Genomic DNA, 19059 nt, shown 5'->3' with positions numbered 1-19059 from the left:
GCTCATCAAACCCTGTTTGTTTTGTATTTGTTCATGGGATAAGGTTACCTCTGACTAGGCAGGATTTAATACCTATCACCAAATGCCCTAAGTAGATGGTGGTGAGTTGTCTTCATGAGCTGCTGCAGTATTTAGTGTGTAGGGACATGTATAGTGCCGTTAGGAAGATAGTTTCAGGATACTGACTAGGAAAAAAATGAAAGGACAGTGATAAAGTTCCAAGTCAGAAGTTTGTATCCTAATTTGTATCAAGCCCATCCTTTCTTCAATACAGGGCACCATGATCCGCATTATTTTCAGTCCAATAATGCGTCAAATTTAAAGTTATAATTTTTGTGTTTAAATCCTTTCATGGCCTCATTGTTTCACATTTAACTGTCCTCAGCTCCAGAACCTTCAAAACCTCCACTTTACCTGGAGCAGTATTTTGGAAAGGAATAAGACAGTGCTATTTTCTGGTCTTTGATTGAAAGAAGCAAAAATGGCCCTTAGTGATATGCTCTTCTTGTCAGATGTGGGAGTTTAGGGAGAGTTTATGGGTTACTGAGGATTATATCTGCAATAAATGCCGTCGGTTGCGAATCCTATCATATTGAATAGATCGGTTGCAGAGGCAGTTAAAGGCAATGAAGAATTTACAAGAACAAGGGCATGTGATGGATGGCAATTATAGGAAGAGGGAAAAGTCACAGATTCAGTCCCATAGATGGGTTAACCCCAGAAAAGATAATAGAGGTAGGCAGGTAGTGCAGGAGTCTTCTGTGGCTACCCCCATTTCAAACAAGTACACTGTTTTGGAAAATGTACAGGAGTGATGGATTCTTAGGGGAATGCAGCACAAACAGCCAAGTTTCTGGTATTGTGACTGACTCTAATGTAATGAAATGTACATCGGGTTCCAAGCGATTGATTGTGTTCATCTTTAGTCCAAGGTACAGACAGACGTTTCTGTGGCCAGCAGTGAAAAATCAGAATGGTGTGTTGCCTCCCTGGTGTCAGGATCATGATGCCTCAGAGGGTGCAGAATGTTCTCAAGGGGGAGAGGGGCCAGCAAGAGGTCATTGTACACATTCGAACCCACGACAGGAAGGGAAAAGGTTGAGATTCTGAAGGGAGATTACAGAGAGTTAGGTAGGAATTTAAAAAGGAGGTCTTCGAGACTAGTAATATCTGGATTACTCCCGGTGCTATGAGCTAGTGAGGGCAGGAATAGGAGGATAGAGCAGATGAATGCATGGCTGAGGAGCTGATGTATAGGAGAAGGATTCACATTTTTGGATCATTGGAAGTTGTTTTTGGGGCAGAAGTGACCTGTACAAGAAGGACGGATTGCACCTAAATTGGAAGGGGACTAATATACTGGCAGGGAGATTTGTTAGAGCTGTTCAGGAGGATTTAAATTAGTAAGGTGGAGGGGGGGAGGGGAGGGGTGGAGGTGGGGCCCAGGGAGATAGTGAGGAAAGAGATCAATCTGAGACTGGTACAGTTGAGAAAAGAAGCGAGTCAAACAGTCAGGGCAGGCAGGGACAAAGCAGAGAACAAGGTAGGGCTGACAAATTAATCTGCATTTATTTCAATGCAAGAGGCCTAACTGGGAAGGCAGATGAACTCAGGGCATGGTTAGGAACATGGGACCGGGATAAGATAACAATTACAGAAACATGGCTCAGAGACAAGACCGGCAGCTTGATGTTCCAGGATACAAATGGTACGGGAAGGACAGAAAGGGAGGCAAGAGAGGAAGGGGAGTGATGTTTTTGATAAGGGATAGCATTACAGCTGTACTGAGGGAGGATATTCTTGGAAATACATCCAGGGAAGTTATTTGGGTGGAACTGAGAAAGAAGAAAGGGATAATCACCTTATTGGGATTGTATTATAGAACCCTAATAGTCAGAGGGAAATTGAGAAACAAACAAGGAGATCTCCGCTATCTGTACGAATAATAGGGTGGTAATGGTACCGGACTTTAATTTTCCAGACAGACTGGGACTGGCATAGTGTTAAGGGTTTAGATGGAGAGGAATTTGTTAAGTGTGTACTAGAAAATTTTCTGATTCAGTGTCTGAATGTACCTACTAGAGAAGGTGCAACACTTGACCTGCTCTTGGGAAATAAGGCAGGGCAGGTGAATAAGGGGCCAGTGGCTATAATTCAATTAGTTTTAAAATAGTGATGGAAAAGGATAGACCAGATCTAAAAATTGAATTTCTAAATTAGAGAAAGGCCAGTTTTGATGGTATTAGGCAAGAACTTTCAAAAGCTGATTGGACGCAGATATTTGCAGGTAAAGGGATGGCTGGAAAATGGGAAGCCTTCAGAAATGAGATAATGACAGTCCAGAGAAAGTATATTCTTGTTAGGGTGAAAGGAAAAGCTGGTAGGTATAGGAAATGCTGGATGACTAAAGAAATTGAGGGATTGGTTAAGAAAAAGAAGGAAGCATATGTCAGGTATAGACAGGGTAGATCGAGTGAATCCTTAGAGTATAAAGGAAGTAGGAGTGTACTTAAGAGGGAAATCAGGAGGGCAAAAAGGGGACAAGAGATAGCTTTGGCAACTAGAGTTAAGAAGAATCCAAAGGGTTTTTACAAATACATTAAGGACAAAAGGGTAACAAAGGAAGAGAATTGAGCCCCTCAAACATCAGCAAGGCAGCCTTTGTGTGCAGCTGCAAGAGATGGAGATATCAAACGAGTATTTTGCATCAGTATTTACTGTCGAATAGGATATGGAAGATATAGAATGTAGGGAAATAGATGGTGACACCTTGAAAAATGTCCATTTTGCAAAAAAGGGAGTGCTGGATGGCTTGAAATGCATAAGTGGATAAATCCCCTGGACCTGATCACGTGTACCCTAGACCTCTGTGGGACGCTAGGGAAGTGATCGCTGGGCTCCTTACTGAGATATTTAGTATCATCGATAGTCACAGGTGAGGTGCCGGAAGACTGGAGGTTGGCTAACGTGATGCCACTATTTAAGAAAGGTGGTAAAGACAGTCAGGGAATTATAGAACAGTGAGCCTGATGTCAGTGGTGGGCAAGTTGATGGAGGGAATCCTGAGGGACAAGATGTATTTCGAAAAGCAAAGACTGAATAGGGATAGTCAACATGGTTTTATGCATGGCTCACAAACTTAACTGTGTGTTTTGAAGAAGTAACAAAGAGGATTGATGAGGGCAGAGTGGTAGATGTGATCTATATGGACTTCAGTAAGACGTTCAACAAGGTTCCCCATGGGAGACTGGTTTGCTAGATTAGATTTCTGGAATACAGGGAGAACTAGTCATTTGGATACAGAACTGGCTCAAAGGTAGAAGACAGAGGGTGATGGTGGGTTGTTTTTCAGACTGGAGGCCTGTGACCAGTGGAGTCCCACAAGGATCGGTGCTGGGTCCACTATTTTTCCTCATTTATATAAATGATTTGGATGTGAGCACAAGAGGTATAGTTAGTAAGTTTTCAGTTTACACGAAAATTAGAGGTGTAGTGGATGGTAAAGAAGGTTACCTCAGATTACAACAGGATCTTGATCAGATGGGCCAATGGGCTGAGAAGTGGCAGATGGAGTTTAATTCCGATAAATGTGAGATGCTGCATTTTGGGAAAGCAAATCATAACAGGACTTATACACTTAATGGTAAGGTCCTAGGGAGTGTTGCTGAACAAAGAGACCTTGGAGTGCAAGTTCATAGCTCCTTGAAAGTGGAGTCACAGGAAGATAGGATAGTGAAGGCGGTGTTTGGTATGCTTTCCTTTATTGGTCAGAGTATTGAATACAGGAGTTGGGAGATCATGTTGCAGCTGTACAGGACATTGGTCAGGTCATTTTTGGAATATTGCGTGAAATTCTGGTCTCCTTCCTATCGGAAAGATGTTGTGAAACTTGAAAGGGTTCAGAAAAGATTTGTTGCCAGGGTTGGAGGAATTGAGCTATAGGGAGAGGCTGAACAGGGTATGGCTGTTTTCCCTGGAGCGTTGGAGGCTGAGGGGTGACCTTATAGAGGTTTATAAAATTGTGAAGGGACTTGATAGGGTGAATGGACAGGGTATTTTCCTTGGGGTGGGGGAAGTCCATAACTAGAGAGCATAAGTTTAGGGTGAGTGGGGGAAAGATATAAAAGAGACCTAAGGGGCAACTTTTTCACGCAGAAAGCGATCTGTGTATGTAATGATTTGCCAGAGGAAGTGGTAAAGGCTAGGACAATTGCAACATTTAAAACATATATGAATAGGAGGGGTTTGGAGGCAGATGGGACTAGATTGGGTTGGGATATCTGGTTGGCATGGATGAGATGGACCGAAGGGTTTGTTTCCGTGCTGTACATCTCTATGACTCTGTCTCTATAACCTCTGGTGTCGCCTCAACTTATCACTGGGGACCCTGCCTTCAGATCTCTTGGCCTGAGCTCTGGCAATCCTCCCTAATCTATACCACCTTAAAGAAGCAGAGAACAAGATGTAAACATGGCATTCTTTAAATCTACCTCTTTGGCCAAGATTTTAGTCACCCATCTGTTTTATGTGGCATGGTAGCAATATCATCGGATAACATTTGTGTTCTTTGGGACATTTTATGACACTTAAGCGTTATATACATGTAAGGTCTGGTTGTAATGTTGTGTATAAAACAGAGAAACCTAAGAATGAAGGAAATATAAAACTGCAAATACAGAAACCTTGCATGTCATTTTTGGGGTTGATTTGCCTGACCTATGCATTGTAATTAGGTGTCGGGCTTCATGAAGTCCTAGAATCATGCAACAATTCATGATCTTACCGTGACAAGAAAGATTAAATTGCCAGCAGTGATCCACGTGACTGGCTTAAAAAGGGATAAATTTGAGAATTACTTCAAAGATACAGCTGTTCAACCCAATAATCTATGTTTATGTTCATGTGCCATAAGTCACATTGATTAACGGCAACATTTTAAGCAGAAATTGAAGCACTACAAATAAATATATTTATATAGATGGCATGGTTAGAAATTATGATTTTCAACCGATAACTATAAAACAACTGTGATGCATAAAGCGGATATGGGGATATATTGATACGAATCTTGCCATCTCCGATCGTTGGTCCTGATCGTTGCCACAGCATGGCAACCTTCTGCATGACAGTTATTTCAGAGGCTGCCTTCACTGTCCTTCATTATCTCAAAGTAGAAAGTACATTTAAAGGGTGTGAAGCTGGAAAGAGCTGGGCAGGTCCACTTCACATAGGCAAATGTTGCTGAGGCAAACTGATGACCACGACTGTGTCTCAAGGTGGGTGCATTTTTGGACGTCTTATTAAAATTGTAAACACCTTTGAGAATGAAGGAAGACCACAGCTATTGGGCAATGAGTTTGGAGGGTACTTCCTTCCACAGGATTGCATGACGTTGTGCCTTATTCTTGAAACTTTAAGATGCAAGGAGTGTCACTACCTAGATTAGATTAGATTACTTACAGTGTGGAAACAGGCCCTTCGGCCCAACAAGTCCACACCGCCCCGCCGAAGCGCAACCCACCCATACCCCTACATTTACCCCTTAGCTAACACTACGGGCAATTTAGCATGGCCAATTCACCTGACCTGCACATCTTTGGACTGTGGGAGGAAACCGGAGCACCCGGAGGAAACCCACGCAGACACGGGGAGAACGTGCAAACTCCACACAGTCAGTCGCCTGAGGCTACCTCTCTGCCTTACTGCTGAAAGGCCACATCGAGGTTCCTGCCAGGCTTCAATCAGCAGACAAGCCTGACATGGTGGTTACTATTGTACTGACCCTGTCTCTGACAAAATAGCTCTGAGGCAGGTCAAGCCAATTGATGAGCAATCTTCAGATTTTACTCTTAGTCCTGACGACAACTATAACTCCATGGCTCTAGGAATATTCCGCCCACTGTTTCTACTCTTAGATTTGTGCAATTTTTGGAACCAAGCAGTGATTATCTTCGAAGCTAGTCTAAATCAGTTTATATTCTGCACAAGGTTAGTTCAATATGTCATCTGACCAATGTAAAATATTCAAATATAAGTGACTATTTATGCTATTCAATGCTTTCTTGTTACAATGTTTCACACAAGATGCTCAGATCAAGTAACAAATTACCCATACACTGGTATTTTTAATCAATTTGCGGTAGTAATCGGTGACAGAACTAAAATTAGAAAGTGCTATTTTATATACAAAATAGAACGGTATTAAAAATTTAAAGATCTGACATTTATATTGTATGGAGTCGAGTACTTAGCGAATAATGAGGAACTTAACTGACCCATTTAGATGACCAGGGTTGACAGATTATCATTTGCAAAGGTTAAGAATGAGGCTATTATAAGTGTGCATCATGCATATGAGTTGTAGAATTATATTTTATAAAACATTTTCTTTTCAGAACAGGCTTCCTTCGGAATAAATTGAATGGGACATCGACAAGAGAATTAGCTTTAACCCCCACATCTGAAATAATTTTGTTTTATAATTTAATTCATTTGTTAAGTTAGCTAAATTTATTTAATACTTTAATGCATGAATATGATTGTATTAATTTAATATAGTAGACCCTCCTTTTAATAAGGCTCTTTGGGATCCATTATAAAAGTATGCTTTAAAATAATAAAAATGTGGGAGGAGTGAATTATGTGCTCATTAAAGTGGGCTGGGAAATAAGAGTTAATTCCCATTTTGGCACATAGCCATTCCCAAGGCAGGGAGAGTAGATGCCAGGTCAATATCTACACGGCAGCCTCAGAACCTATTGTCCAAACTGCATGAATGTGCGGTTTACAATTGTCATATCAGTCAACCTTTCTGATAGAGATTACTGTTGTCCTTTTTCTCTGAAATGTATAGCAGCATGGGAACCAGATATATAAGGAATGTCCTTTTTGCTGTTCTTACATTTAGTGCACAACAGCCATATTCCCCCATGGTCCTTGAGTATCCAGCTTGATTTCTCTAAATCATTCCTGTGTTTTTCCCCTTGCTATTTTTCAACTACATGCTGCCCCTTAGCAAAACCTTGTAAAAACGGAGTCAGCTTGTATGCTGACCGCACCCAATCCTAGCTCCTCCACATATGCCTGCTCTCCTCCAATGTCCCTAACTTGGCCAACTGTTTGCCTGACATTCCCTACTGCTACATAGAAACATCAATTTCCTTTGATCTGCACCACAAATCTCTAGTGCCCCCATGGCAACAGTTTGAGGATAAGCTATATTGTTCACAGCCTTGAATGAGCTTCTCACCACAAGAGTTCTCTTCACCAATACTGCCTGCTTAGCTCCAAAACTACCTGATTCTAGGTATTTCCTAATCAACCTGTTGAGTGATATTATTATCCCGCCTCAATTAACTGCTAATGAAATCCTCATCCTGCCTTTGTTCCCTCTAGACTTTACTATTTTACTGCTGTTCTCATCAATTTCCCCTCTTTAACACTCCCTAAAACTGACCTCAACCAAATGGTCTGCTTGTACTCTTATTTCTTATGTAAAAGGTCTATAATAATGCAAATGACTGTTATTAGAATATTTATCCAATTTATTTGGGCTGCATTTGAAATTTGAACTTAGATTGTGAAAGTCATATTTATACTTAATTCCTTCCCATGTTTCTTGTCACATCTCATAGTGCTTCATATATGATGAAGAAAATGGCTAAATCTTACTGGAAATAAGCTAAGTGATATTTTTGTTAAATTTCACAGAGGCTGTCACCCTGCAAGCCCTAGACAGTCTACTTACACTATCTTCCCAAACCTGGTTCATTCCCTCCGCACCACAGCCCCATGACATTTCAGTTATCCTTTTCTCCCACTCTCTACAGGCAGAAAAAATGGCCATTGCCAATATTTTCCTGGATTCCTGATACCATCTTAAAGCCCAAATATGGACCAGTTCCAAGGCTGGCAATTCGCAGCTGCCTTGTGTGTTTCTTGTCAATAGCCCCAGACATGGTGGACAGAGGACAATTGCCACCCTACTTTGCCAGCGGAGACCTGGAGATCCTGCTGGATAAGGGTTGCATGTGGTCGCTGCCCATGGAGTATGCCCGAAGGTGTTAGTAACTGTTGGAGGGCTGGAGAAGCATGTAGTGACCTGGAAGCACTAGGTTACTGCTCTGACTTCCATGTCAGGAATTATCATTGTCCAGTTTCTAGGCAATGGATGGGAGAATTGGAAACTTTTGCAAGGTGGCATAATAATGAGGATGTTAACACATGTTAATGCATACAAATAGCCCATCGCTGTGCAACTTGTTTGGAAACTAGGACTTTTTGTTCTGGATGCCAGGAAGGTCCTCCCTGTGAATCTCATCCCAACTTTTTCACCAGTGCCCACGTTGTTCAGGGCTGGAGGGATCCCACTTGCAGTGCATCTGTCATTTCTTGGATGTCAGCAGCAAATGAATGGGACACATCTGATTTGTATGAAGCTCTTTCCAAAATTATCAATGAAGTTATTGTAAAAGGAATTCAGAATACTGGAGGAAGCCATTCAGCCCATCGAATTGGCACCAGCACTGTGACCATTTTCACCTAGTGCTAAACGCCTATAACCCTGCATATTGGTTACATTTAAATAATCATCCAATTCCTTCTTAAACTTACCTCACCACATTGACAGGCAGTGCATTCAAACCTCAAACCAATTGCTTTAAAATGATTTTATCTTTCAGTTTGTGTTTGCTTCTTTTGCAAACATTTTAAAACTTTAAAGAGGTTTTGGATCCTCTTATACCCAGCCACAGATCCTCCTTATCTACCTATCCTGAATTCTTGTGATTTTAAACATTTCCCCCTCAGCCTTCTCTTCTTTGAAGAGATCCATCTAAACTTCATTAGTCCAACTTCACAGCTCACATTTCTCATCCATAGAACTATTCTCGTAAACATCTTCTACACTTTCTCTAACATATTCACATCCTTCCTATCAGGTAGTGCCCAGAAATATACACAATATTCCACCTGAGGTCTAACTAGTGTCTTATATAAGTTCATCATAATTACTCTGATCGTGTATTCTTTGCACTTATTACTTATACTTATAATACAGCCTGCTCTCTTTGTGGCTCTCTCTACCTGCCACCTCTATTGACTGATACACATAAATACACAGACCTCTTTAGTCCTGCATGAGTTTTGCAATTTGTACCCCTTTTAAACAATATTCCTCCATATTCTTTCTATCAAAGTGACTAACCTCAGACTTTGCTGCATTGACCACTTCGTCACTCTGCCACTTTGTCAATGCCTTTTTTACATTACAGGTAACTCCTCTCAGTTTAACATTCTTACCATTTTGAAATTGTCTCCTGCACAACGAGCCCTGGATGATTTATCAGGAAAAGCAAGGATTGCATTATGGACACCTGAAAACTCCGCCCTCCAGCTGAAAAATACCCATGAGCCATTACTGTTTGTTTCCTGTCATTCAGCCAATTTTGTATTCTGAGAAAGTGAGGACTGCAGATGGTGGAGATCAGAGTCGAGAGTGTGTTCCTGAAGGGAATTCCAGATGAAATCCTTATGCCCAAAACGTCAATTCTCTTGCTCCTTGGATGTGGCCTGACCTGCTGTGCTTTCCCAGCCAATTTTGTACCCATGTTGTTATTGTCCATTTTTCTCCATAGCCTGTAACATTTCTCAACAGTCTGTTGTGGCTATTCTATCCAATGCATTTTGGAAAATCCATGTAAACCTCGCCAACAGCCTTGCATCATCAACACACTCTGTCACGCTTTCCAAAAGGTCCAGCCAGTTAGCTAGGCCTCATTTTCTCCTAACCAATCATGCTAACTCTTCTAAATATTTTTTGTGTCTATTAATTCTATCCAAATAATTGTTTCTCCACCATCGATGTTAAGTTGACTGGTTAGTAATTACTGGGCTTCTCGTTACAACCTTTTTTGAACAAGGGCTTAATGTTTTCAATTCTCCAGTCTTCCAGCACCACCCTGAATCTAGAAATGATTGAAAGATAATTGCATGTGATTCTGCAATTCACATTCTCGTTTCCTTGTCAATATCCTTGGATCAATGGGATCTGATCCTGGTGCCTTATAAAGTTTAATATCGACAGCTTACCCAAATCCTCCTCTTTACCAATTTTAAACCCTTCTTGAGATTCCATCCCTGCCACCCAGCTTAGGTATCATCTCCTTCCTTAGTAAAGGCAGAGCAAAGTGTTTGTTTAACACCTCAGTTATGCATCTTGCTGCCATGTGTAAATCCTCTTTTTTGAGTCCCTAATCAACCCTACTCCTTTTTAGATCAGTCGTGCTGGAAAAGCTCAGCAGGTCAGGCAGCATCCGAAAATTTTATCTCTCCACCCTGGAGGCTCCCTGCCTCTATTTCTGATGAAGGGCTTTTGCCTGAAATGTTGATTTTCCTGCTCCTCTGATGCTGCCTGACCTGCTGAGCTTTTCCAGCACCACTCTGACCTAAACTCTGGTTTCTAGCATCTGCAGTCATCACTTTTGCCTACTCCTTTTTATTATCACACTTTTTATTTTGGTGTGCTTGTTTCCCCTTTGAGTTTCCCCTATGTGTTAGCTGCCAGTCTTTTTCATTAAACCTTTTTGTTTCTATTATATTTCCCTTTACTTCTCTCCTGAGCCTTACATATTCAGCTTGGTTCTCAGTTGAACTTATTATTTAACATCTATCATAATAGCTTCTTTAATTTAATTTCTATCTCCTTTGTCATCCATAGAAATGTTGGCTTGCCCACTAAATGTTCCTTTCAAATTGTGTCATTGGCTCCTTGCTGTTCACATTAAACACTTTAGGTCAAATAAACCTGTGGTAGCATTCTCACCTACGAATTAGAGAGATGATCAATAATTCTATCCCCATCCCAGGTCAAAAGTTAGTAATTATGCTGCATCACCAGAAATCTTGCTTTCAAATAAGTTGTTGAGTTAACATCAATCTGCCTGAGCACATAAGCAGAACAAAAACCCGATATTATAACAAAAAGCAGGAAACTTCTTCTGGACTGGCAGTTATCCCCCAATCTGTACCACCAAAAAGAGATGAATCAGGCATTTATCCTTTACTATTTGTGGGACATTGTTGTGTGTATGTTAGTCGTTGAAGCCAATTTTAGAAACAATATGAAGAAGTCTGGGCATCTTCAGGGAATGAAAAATGTTATTAAATTGCACATTTTTTTCTTCATACAGAGCTTTGGATTTTCCATCTCAGTCTTCACAATCATTACACTATCCAGCATAGATTAGAAGGCTGTTGTAAAGGTTTTATTTTGTTTGATTATATTTCTCCATTGTTGAGAGAGCAATATAAAAAGGATCTTTTTTTAGAGGTTTACAGCACAAATGCTCAAGTTGGTTAATATGTTCAACAATAAATTTTCAGTTTGCACTTGAATGTCTGGTTTTGCATGAGAAGTAACAATTACAACACTTTCATGTAGCGCTATCCAAGGGGAATGGTAGGCATTGAAATCAAATGAAAGAATTTGGGTCAGTTGGGACAGTCAAAGTCTTTAAGAGCTTGAAAGTCAGTGGAAGAGGTAACAAAGCTATTTTAGCAGAACATTTCAAATGTTTCATAATCTCAATTAGTTTTTCATGAGATGCAGAATTCATAGGCAAGGGCAACATTTGTACTTGAACTGAATGGCTTGCTGGATTAGAATGGCGCTGGAAAAGCACTGCAGGTCAGGCAGCATCTGAGCACCACTTTTCCAACACCACTGTAATATCTCCTCGGATGCTGCTTGACCTGCTGTGCTTTTCCAGCACCACTCAAATCTTGACTCTGATCTCCAGCATCTGCAGTACCCACTTCTGCCTGAATGGCTTGCTATAGTACTAAAGAAAGCAGTGGAGAATCAATCACATTGCTGTGGATCTGGAGGCACATGTAGGTCAGGCCAGGTAAAGGTGGTGGATTTTCTTCCTTAAAACAGATTAATGAACCACATTGATCTTATGACAATTGATGATGATGGATGGGTTTGTATGGTGAGATAATTGTTTTTGCACAGTGGATGGGAGTTGTGCAGGGGGACCCTGCAGAATTTCCATTGTAGCAGACTCTGACAGGATTTTTCAGGAAAGTGAAGATTCTACTCAACGATTCCCCAATGTCTTGAGCCCTCCAAAAGCTTCCATTTGAATTGAACAATCTGAAGGGTTTCACTGCAGTGACATAAATAGTTACTCAAGAGAAGTTAAACTATCAAATATCTAGCTTAAATGCTGAGTAACTAGTTAAAAGACACCCAACTTACCATACTGTTACCTACTTTCACCTAGTTGATTATAACCTTACCACACATAACACATCCTTCAGATCTACAGCACAAGCCAGATCCTGACACCACTACTCTCCTCTCCCCCAGGATCTGACACCTCACCCCCGCTCTGTCCAAAACATCAAGACCCAATGCCCCTTCAATGCCTGGAACTCGACATGTCCACTCCCTGTGGATCTGACACCCACCATCTCGAGAGCCGACACCTCATCAGAACCCACCCCACCCTTTCCCCTGCTTTGGAGCTGATACCCTGATCCTGCTCCAGACCTGAAAGCAATTCCCCTGCCTTGGATTCAACAATTCTTCCATTCAAGACCTGACAACAGCCCTGACCCTTCAGGACATGAAAGCTGCACCCATACCCTTTGCTGGACCCAATATCTCCACTCTGACCTATCCTAAACACTCCATCACTTACTTGGCCATCTTGCCAACTTGTGTTGTGGCACCCTTCTTTGCAGCACCCTGCTGATGTGACATGCTATGCCCTTTCCACTTGGCATGCTACCTATCATCTACCTACCCTCCTGGTACCCTAACCTCACATGTACATTATTACTTAGCCTTTCACAGGAGCTGTCAAAGTGGCTGTCTATGACGCACTATCTTTAAATTTCAGGAAATCCAACTGACTGCTGTGAAAAAGGGGACCCTGGTTTGACTTAGCCCGATTACTTTGCGCTACAAGGGACTGTTGGAATGGAAGTACATGATAGCATTTCTGAAGGACCCCCAACTGGAATCTCCTGTCAGAAATACGAAGCGTTTTCAGCTTACAAAGAAAGAACAATCTGTGTGTATTTGCCACTCCTCAGAAAATCTGGCCCTTGGTTACCATTGCTGAGACTTGCGTCTAATTCCACATTCATTTATGAATTGAATTCCAACTCAACCAGCCGCTGTGTTGGGATTTGAACTCAAACCCCCAGAGCATTATTCTAGGAGCCTGGATTACTAGCTCAGTGATATTATCATTCCACCTCCATCACAATCCACAAGGAGAGGATACATTAAACTACAAAATGATGGAGTGGAAAGTGAAGATGTCCTTATGAGGATGCACAAACTGCTAGCATAGACTCATTTGGTCTGTTCTTACCTCATACAAATGTTTCTTCTCATTTTAACTACTTTTTGCCCCTGTTTGCAGTCAGTTCCTGCCTACTGTGACTTCTGCCCCTCTAAGTTTCCAGTTTCCTGGCTTTCACTGCCTCTCTTTTCAGTATAGGTTTCAAATCTCTCGATACCTCTTCTCCCAATAAGAACATCTGGAGGTTATTTTCTTCTTCCTGGAATGAAGTTCCAACCAGTCTCCATCCACCATCCCCCTCTACCAGCTGATGGCATTCATTTTCTCATGGTCAGCTTCTATCTTGACTCTGCTCACTGCTTATAAATAAAGGTTGTTGCCATAGAAACTTGTGCAGATCTGCCTGCTTTGTCATGGGATTGGTGGTACATTCTTTAGTCCAGTCCTCCTCAGCTTCTGACTCTGACCTCTTTTCCTGATATATTCCTGATCTTGTCCTGAGCTGAAAAATAATAATCTGACATCCACCCTACTTTCACTTCACATGAACAATCTGTGACATCTTCCTATCCCTTTTTAACTTCTCTGCTTCAATTTCTGAGGTACACTATCACAAAGAATAGGAGTTCAAATCTCAACACAACAACTGATGGCATTTCAATTCAATTCATGATAGAATAGGAGAAAGACATAACTATTTGGGCCATGGGCAGGCTATGACATTCAACACAATCATGATCAAATTCAATTGTCACACCAGTTCTCCATATCGATGGATTCGATGAGAGATCAAAAATCTGTCTACCTTCACCTTAAATATACTCAATAATGAAGCATCCACAATCTTCTGCGTATAAAATGTAAATAATCACAACTCTGAGTGAGGAATATTCTCCTCACTTCAGTCATGAATAATCAACTCCTTGTCCTGAGACTCTGTTCCTGAGTTCTAGATGTCCAAGACAGGGGAAACTACCTCTTAGTGTCTACCCTGCCAAAGGTCCTTCAGAATTGCTCACAGTTCAATGAGACCAATTCTCATACTTCTAAAACTCCAGGGAGAATGAGCCCAAATTACCCAGACTTTCATCATAGGGCCCTTTCTATGAACCAACCTTGTGAACCTTTACTTTGCAACTGACAATGCAAGCATACCCTTCCTTTGATATGGAGATCAAAGATGTGCACTGTACTTCAGTATTGCACCACAAAAGTCTTGTACAAATGTATTGAGAATTCTTTGCTTTTGAACTCCAATCTCCTTGCAATAAAAATTCCCATATACCTGCCTAAATGTTTCTGAGCATTTTGTAAGAGTGCATGAAACCTCCCTGAACATCAACATTTAAAAGTTTATCACATTTTAAAAATAGCAGCTTTTCTGTTATTATTATTAAAATTAATAACTTCACACCCCTCCAAATTATACTTCATCTGTCACTTTATTACCCACTCATTTAACCTAGCTATATATGTTTATGCAGCCTTTTTGTGATCTCCTCACAGCTTACAATTCCAGCTAACTTTATATTATCAATAAACTTAGGTACATTACTCTTGATCTTTCCATCTGTCATTAATATCGATTGTAAGTAGTTGAGGCGCTGGCACTCTTTTTTTAATCTGTATTTACTTTGAAGAGATCTAAGCATTTCATTTTGAATGATATAAAAAAAATTGAGACCTATTACAAAAGAAAGAGAGCAATTTATGCAGAACTGTCATCTCCTTTGACGAAATTTATTTAAAATACCTCACAAAGACAGAAAGCAGCAGGAAATAATCGACTGATCTGATCTGATTTGTGTCAGCTGTTAAATATATATATATAAAAAAAAACAAATGCAATATTATTTTTAACGCTTGGCATGCTGCAATTCATTTACAGGTTTTGCAATTTACAAGTAGTTCTGTAGTGCATCGTTACTGTGAAAATCAGTTTTTGTAAATATACAATACACCATATTTGAGAGCTCTCTGGTACCCTTCAGGTTGAAGGGATTGGGAAGGTTAGGCATCTCAAGTCCCAAGGCTGCCTATCTTCTCAATGTAGCTATTGTCACATTTGGGAAAGATTTGTTGGTTTCTTGAGAGCCACAAGATGGAGCATTGCATGCTGGTGCAGCAGGCTGGAGGAGAGGTGGGGAAAGGAAGCATGTCACAGTTCAGCTTGTGCCACTTACATCCTCTACCAGAGAAACAGCGACTGGCTTTGCTAGCAGCCATGGCAAAGTCTACAGTCTGAATGGCTGGACACATGATGGCTCTAAGTTTGCAGTTCCTCTCCCTTATACCTTTCAGCAAGGTATTTTTGAAAGTTTTTCTATATTAAGAGTTATATAAATGCAGGTTTGTTTATATAACTGAAAATAATATTTGGCAAGGTCATTAGATGAAAAAGCATTGGTTTATATCATGTCTAAATATGGAAATTTGAAACATTGAAAGTTTTAGTGGTAAAAAAATTTGTTTCAAGGCTTTTCGGTGCAATGATTGCTGTTTTGTTTGTGGTGCACTTTACTGGCAACGCACAATTGGTGCCACTGTCATGAGAATGTTTGGGCAGGATGGTGAGCATCTGCCAAAAACATGTCAAATAGCGCGCTGAACAACATCTGCCTATGTTTGGCTCAACATTCCAGCTAACCATCTTGCGTTGCTGAGCACATGTTCCATATCAGGAAGGACTGCCCTGATCACTACCATTTAAAGGTGTCATTCTTAGTTTGAGATTATTTCTCCTAGCTCTTGTTGCAAAAATAGAGGTTTTCTTAATTTCTTTAAATTTAATTAAGTCTAGAGAGAGGATTGATGTAGCATGCGATGAAAGACTTTGTCTTGGCTTTGAGCATTCTGCAGAAATGACTTGGTCCCAGATATTTTCTCACAAAATGACAGGGAGAATGAGCTGAGGTGGTGTAGAATAGACCAATGGGTCAATAGAGGGAGGAGTTAGGGAAGCATGATTAGCAGAAGGCCATCCAATTAAGGATAAGGATGTTACCATGATCTCAGTGATAACTGTTCCGATGATGGTGACCATGGTCTCCTCCAAGGGATAGGGATATGCAACCTAACCTTTCCCCCAGTGTTAAGTACTGCAGCTGTGGTTATACAACACACACAACAGAGAGATGGTAGTGTGTCAATCAATGCAGCTCAATGTTTTTCAGTGATGTGATTGTCATTATTAATGACAAGGAAAGGGGTATATTTAATTCTCAATAAAACTAACTAACAAGTTAAAATAATTCTTCAGGTATGGACTTAAAGAAAATTGTTGAAAAATAGAAAATAAAGCCGGTTGTGTGCAAAATCTGTGAGCGAGGGGAATGATAGGAATTAATTGGTAGTGTTTGATTGTAGATGAGAAATAAGTTGTAGTCCATTGAATAGTATTGTGGCCAGTGATCTAGTATCCGGGTTATGGCATTTGAAATTATGGCGCCTATTGTTGACCTCTCGCATGAGGTCAATGAGGGTTTGGAACACTGTATCCAGGTTTTCAGGGCTGGACTCCTGCCATTGAGCTCCATGACTATCCAGATCCAATCCTTGAACAAATTTTATCTGGAGAAAGCATGTTGCTTCTCCTCTCCACTTCCTTTAAAAAGGAAAATGTTAAAGATAGCAGGGTATGATAATATAGTGACCCCCTTATCAAAATCCTTTTCAGGATGACTTCCAGCAATTGCTTTAACCACAGCCTTCCTTCCGAGAGGTTTAATTCAATAGCCTATGGATGTCACTTTATGCCTGAAAGGGTTAAACCAAAACAAATTTCTCGAGTTGTTGATCGGGCTGAATTGCTGCTGCAGATTTAGGACAATTAAATCCTGGATCCAAATAACCACAGATTATGGTAAAAGGCTGACTCCCAGATATGATTTGCCATGGTTACCAGCTTGCATTTATTTTTTAGATTATGTTGCTCAAACAGTCATGTTTTACTCTTTGGAAGAAGTCTGTTCTTTTCTATTTTATCTGTGGTGATTAAAGCTATTTGTGGTTATATATGCACTGGAACTGTCGAATGCGTTTGGAATAATACATAACAGATTGTGCTATATTTTCCAGAATATCAAACAGAAATATTATCTATTCATTGTTGAAGAGTAGAATTTACTTTGCTTACACAGTTTACAGTTAAGATAATATCAAAAAACAAGAGCCTTTCAGGTTTAAAGTTTAAAAATTCCCTCAAACGTGAAAAGATATATTTAATTGTGGTACATTTCTATTTCTGAATTTATCCCAGTGTTTCAGTGGATAAATCTACTATATAAAAATACAAAGTGCTGGAGAAACTCAGCAGGTCTGAACAGGGAATCAGAGCTAATGTTTGGAGTTCTACGACTCTCCTCTATAGCTGAAGGGGGCTAGAAAATAGCAGCTTCTACGCTGTTGACAAAGGGGAGGAGAAATGAGTAAAAAAGGTTAAGATTGTGCCACAGCAAATTACAAAGGGAGTATTAATGGTTGAAAAAGAGTGAGCTCAACATTAAAATAGATCTCAATGAAAGCGATGGACAGCTAAAAATAGATTGGCTTTACTGAGAGCAAACCCACACAATTAAGATACAGGATGGGGGGAAAGAGATATATTTAATTCTCAATAAAACTAATAAGTTAAAATTCTTCAGGTATGGACCTAAAGAAAATTGTTGAAAAGTAGAATAAATAGAAAACAAACCAGGAATAGCAATCATTATTGCAAAACAAAGTATCAGTGCGAAGTTCGTGAAAACTTAATTCAAAGCTTTATATTGCAACCAAGAAATTTTATTAATTTTATTAATTTAAATACAAAGTCAGATAAAGGAAAGGCCTGTGAACTTGTCCATGTGCTTTTGAATTTAGCATGAAAATACCTCATTTTAAACTAGCTTACAATAGTTCTATGTTCAGATCTTCTCTATGAAGATGGTATACTGGTAAAGGAAAATCAAACTTCATGTTGAAAATAGCCGAAACCTTTAGTATTGCAACAACAATCATAGAATGATATAGTATGGAAGAGGTCATAGTGATGTACAGCATGGAAACAGACACTTCTGTCCAACCCGTCCATGTCGATCAGATATCCCAACCCAATCTAGTGCCACCTGCCAGCACCCAGCCCATATCCCTCCAAACCCTTCCTATTCATATACCCATCCAAATGCCTCTTAAATGTTGCAATTGTACCAGCCTCCACTTGGCAGCTCATTCCATATATGTACCACCCTCTGTGAGAAAAAGTTGCCCCGTATGTCTCTTTTTTATATCTTTCCCCTCTCACCCTAAACCTTTGCCCTCTAGTTCTGGACTCCCAGACCCCAGGGAAAAGACTTTGCCTATTTACCTTTCCCATGCCCCTCTATAAGGTCACCCCTCAGCCTGTGATGCTCCAGGGAAAACAGCCCCAGCCTGTTCAGCCTCTCTCTATAGCTCAAATCCTCCAACCCTGGCAACATCCTTGTAAATCTTGAAAGCAGCTTACTTAGCTGACATGTCTGTAAACACTTTTCATTGAGCAAATTGGTGCATATTCACTAGATTCTATTTTCTCAAATCATAAGTATGGACTCATGCAGATATTCGGTCCATTCAGTCTGCACCACCAAAGCTACTCAAAATCTACACCAGTCCCACTTTCCAGCACTTGGCCCATAGCCTTGAATGTATGACATTTCAAGAGCTCGTCTAACTGCTAATTTAGAGGTTGTGAGGTTTCCTACTTCAGCTACCTGACGAGACG

The 19059-nt window shown here is 40.4% G+C and overlaps 1 long non-coding RNA gene across 3 annotated transcripts in view; it reads left to right on the top strand.

The window, feature by feature from the left end:
- The window catches only part of LOC148148975 (uncharacterized), a 128844-nt gene that overhangs the window by 103173 nt on the left and 6612 nt on the right, over nt 1–19059 (top strand). The window contains exon 3 of one of the 3 annotated variants that reach the window (XR_015758302.1): nt 12909–13992. The exons of the other annotated variants lie outside the window; for them this stretch is intronic. This is a non-coding gene — a long non-coding RNA (uncharacterized LOC148148975). Of the gene's footprint in view, nt 1–12908; nt 13993–19059 lie in introns of those variants that run through there. 3 annotated transcript variants of the gene reach the window in all.

The sequence above is a fragment of the Chiloscyllium plagiosum genome, unplaced genomic scaffold (assembly GCF_037043375.1).
Source record: "Chiloscyllium plagiosum isolate Xiang-an unplaced genomic scaffold, Cpla_swu_hap1 HiC_scaffold_10, whole genome shotgun sequence".
Classification (NCBI taxonomy): Eukaryota; Metazoa; Chordata; class Chondrichthyes; order Orectolobiformes; family Hemiscylliidae; genus Chiloscyllium; species Chiloscyllium plagiosum.
Note: the sequence above shows the minus strand (reverse complement) of the source record. Positions and strands in the feature narration are given on the sequence as shown.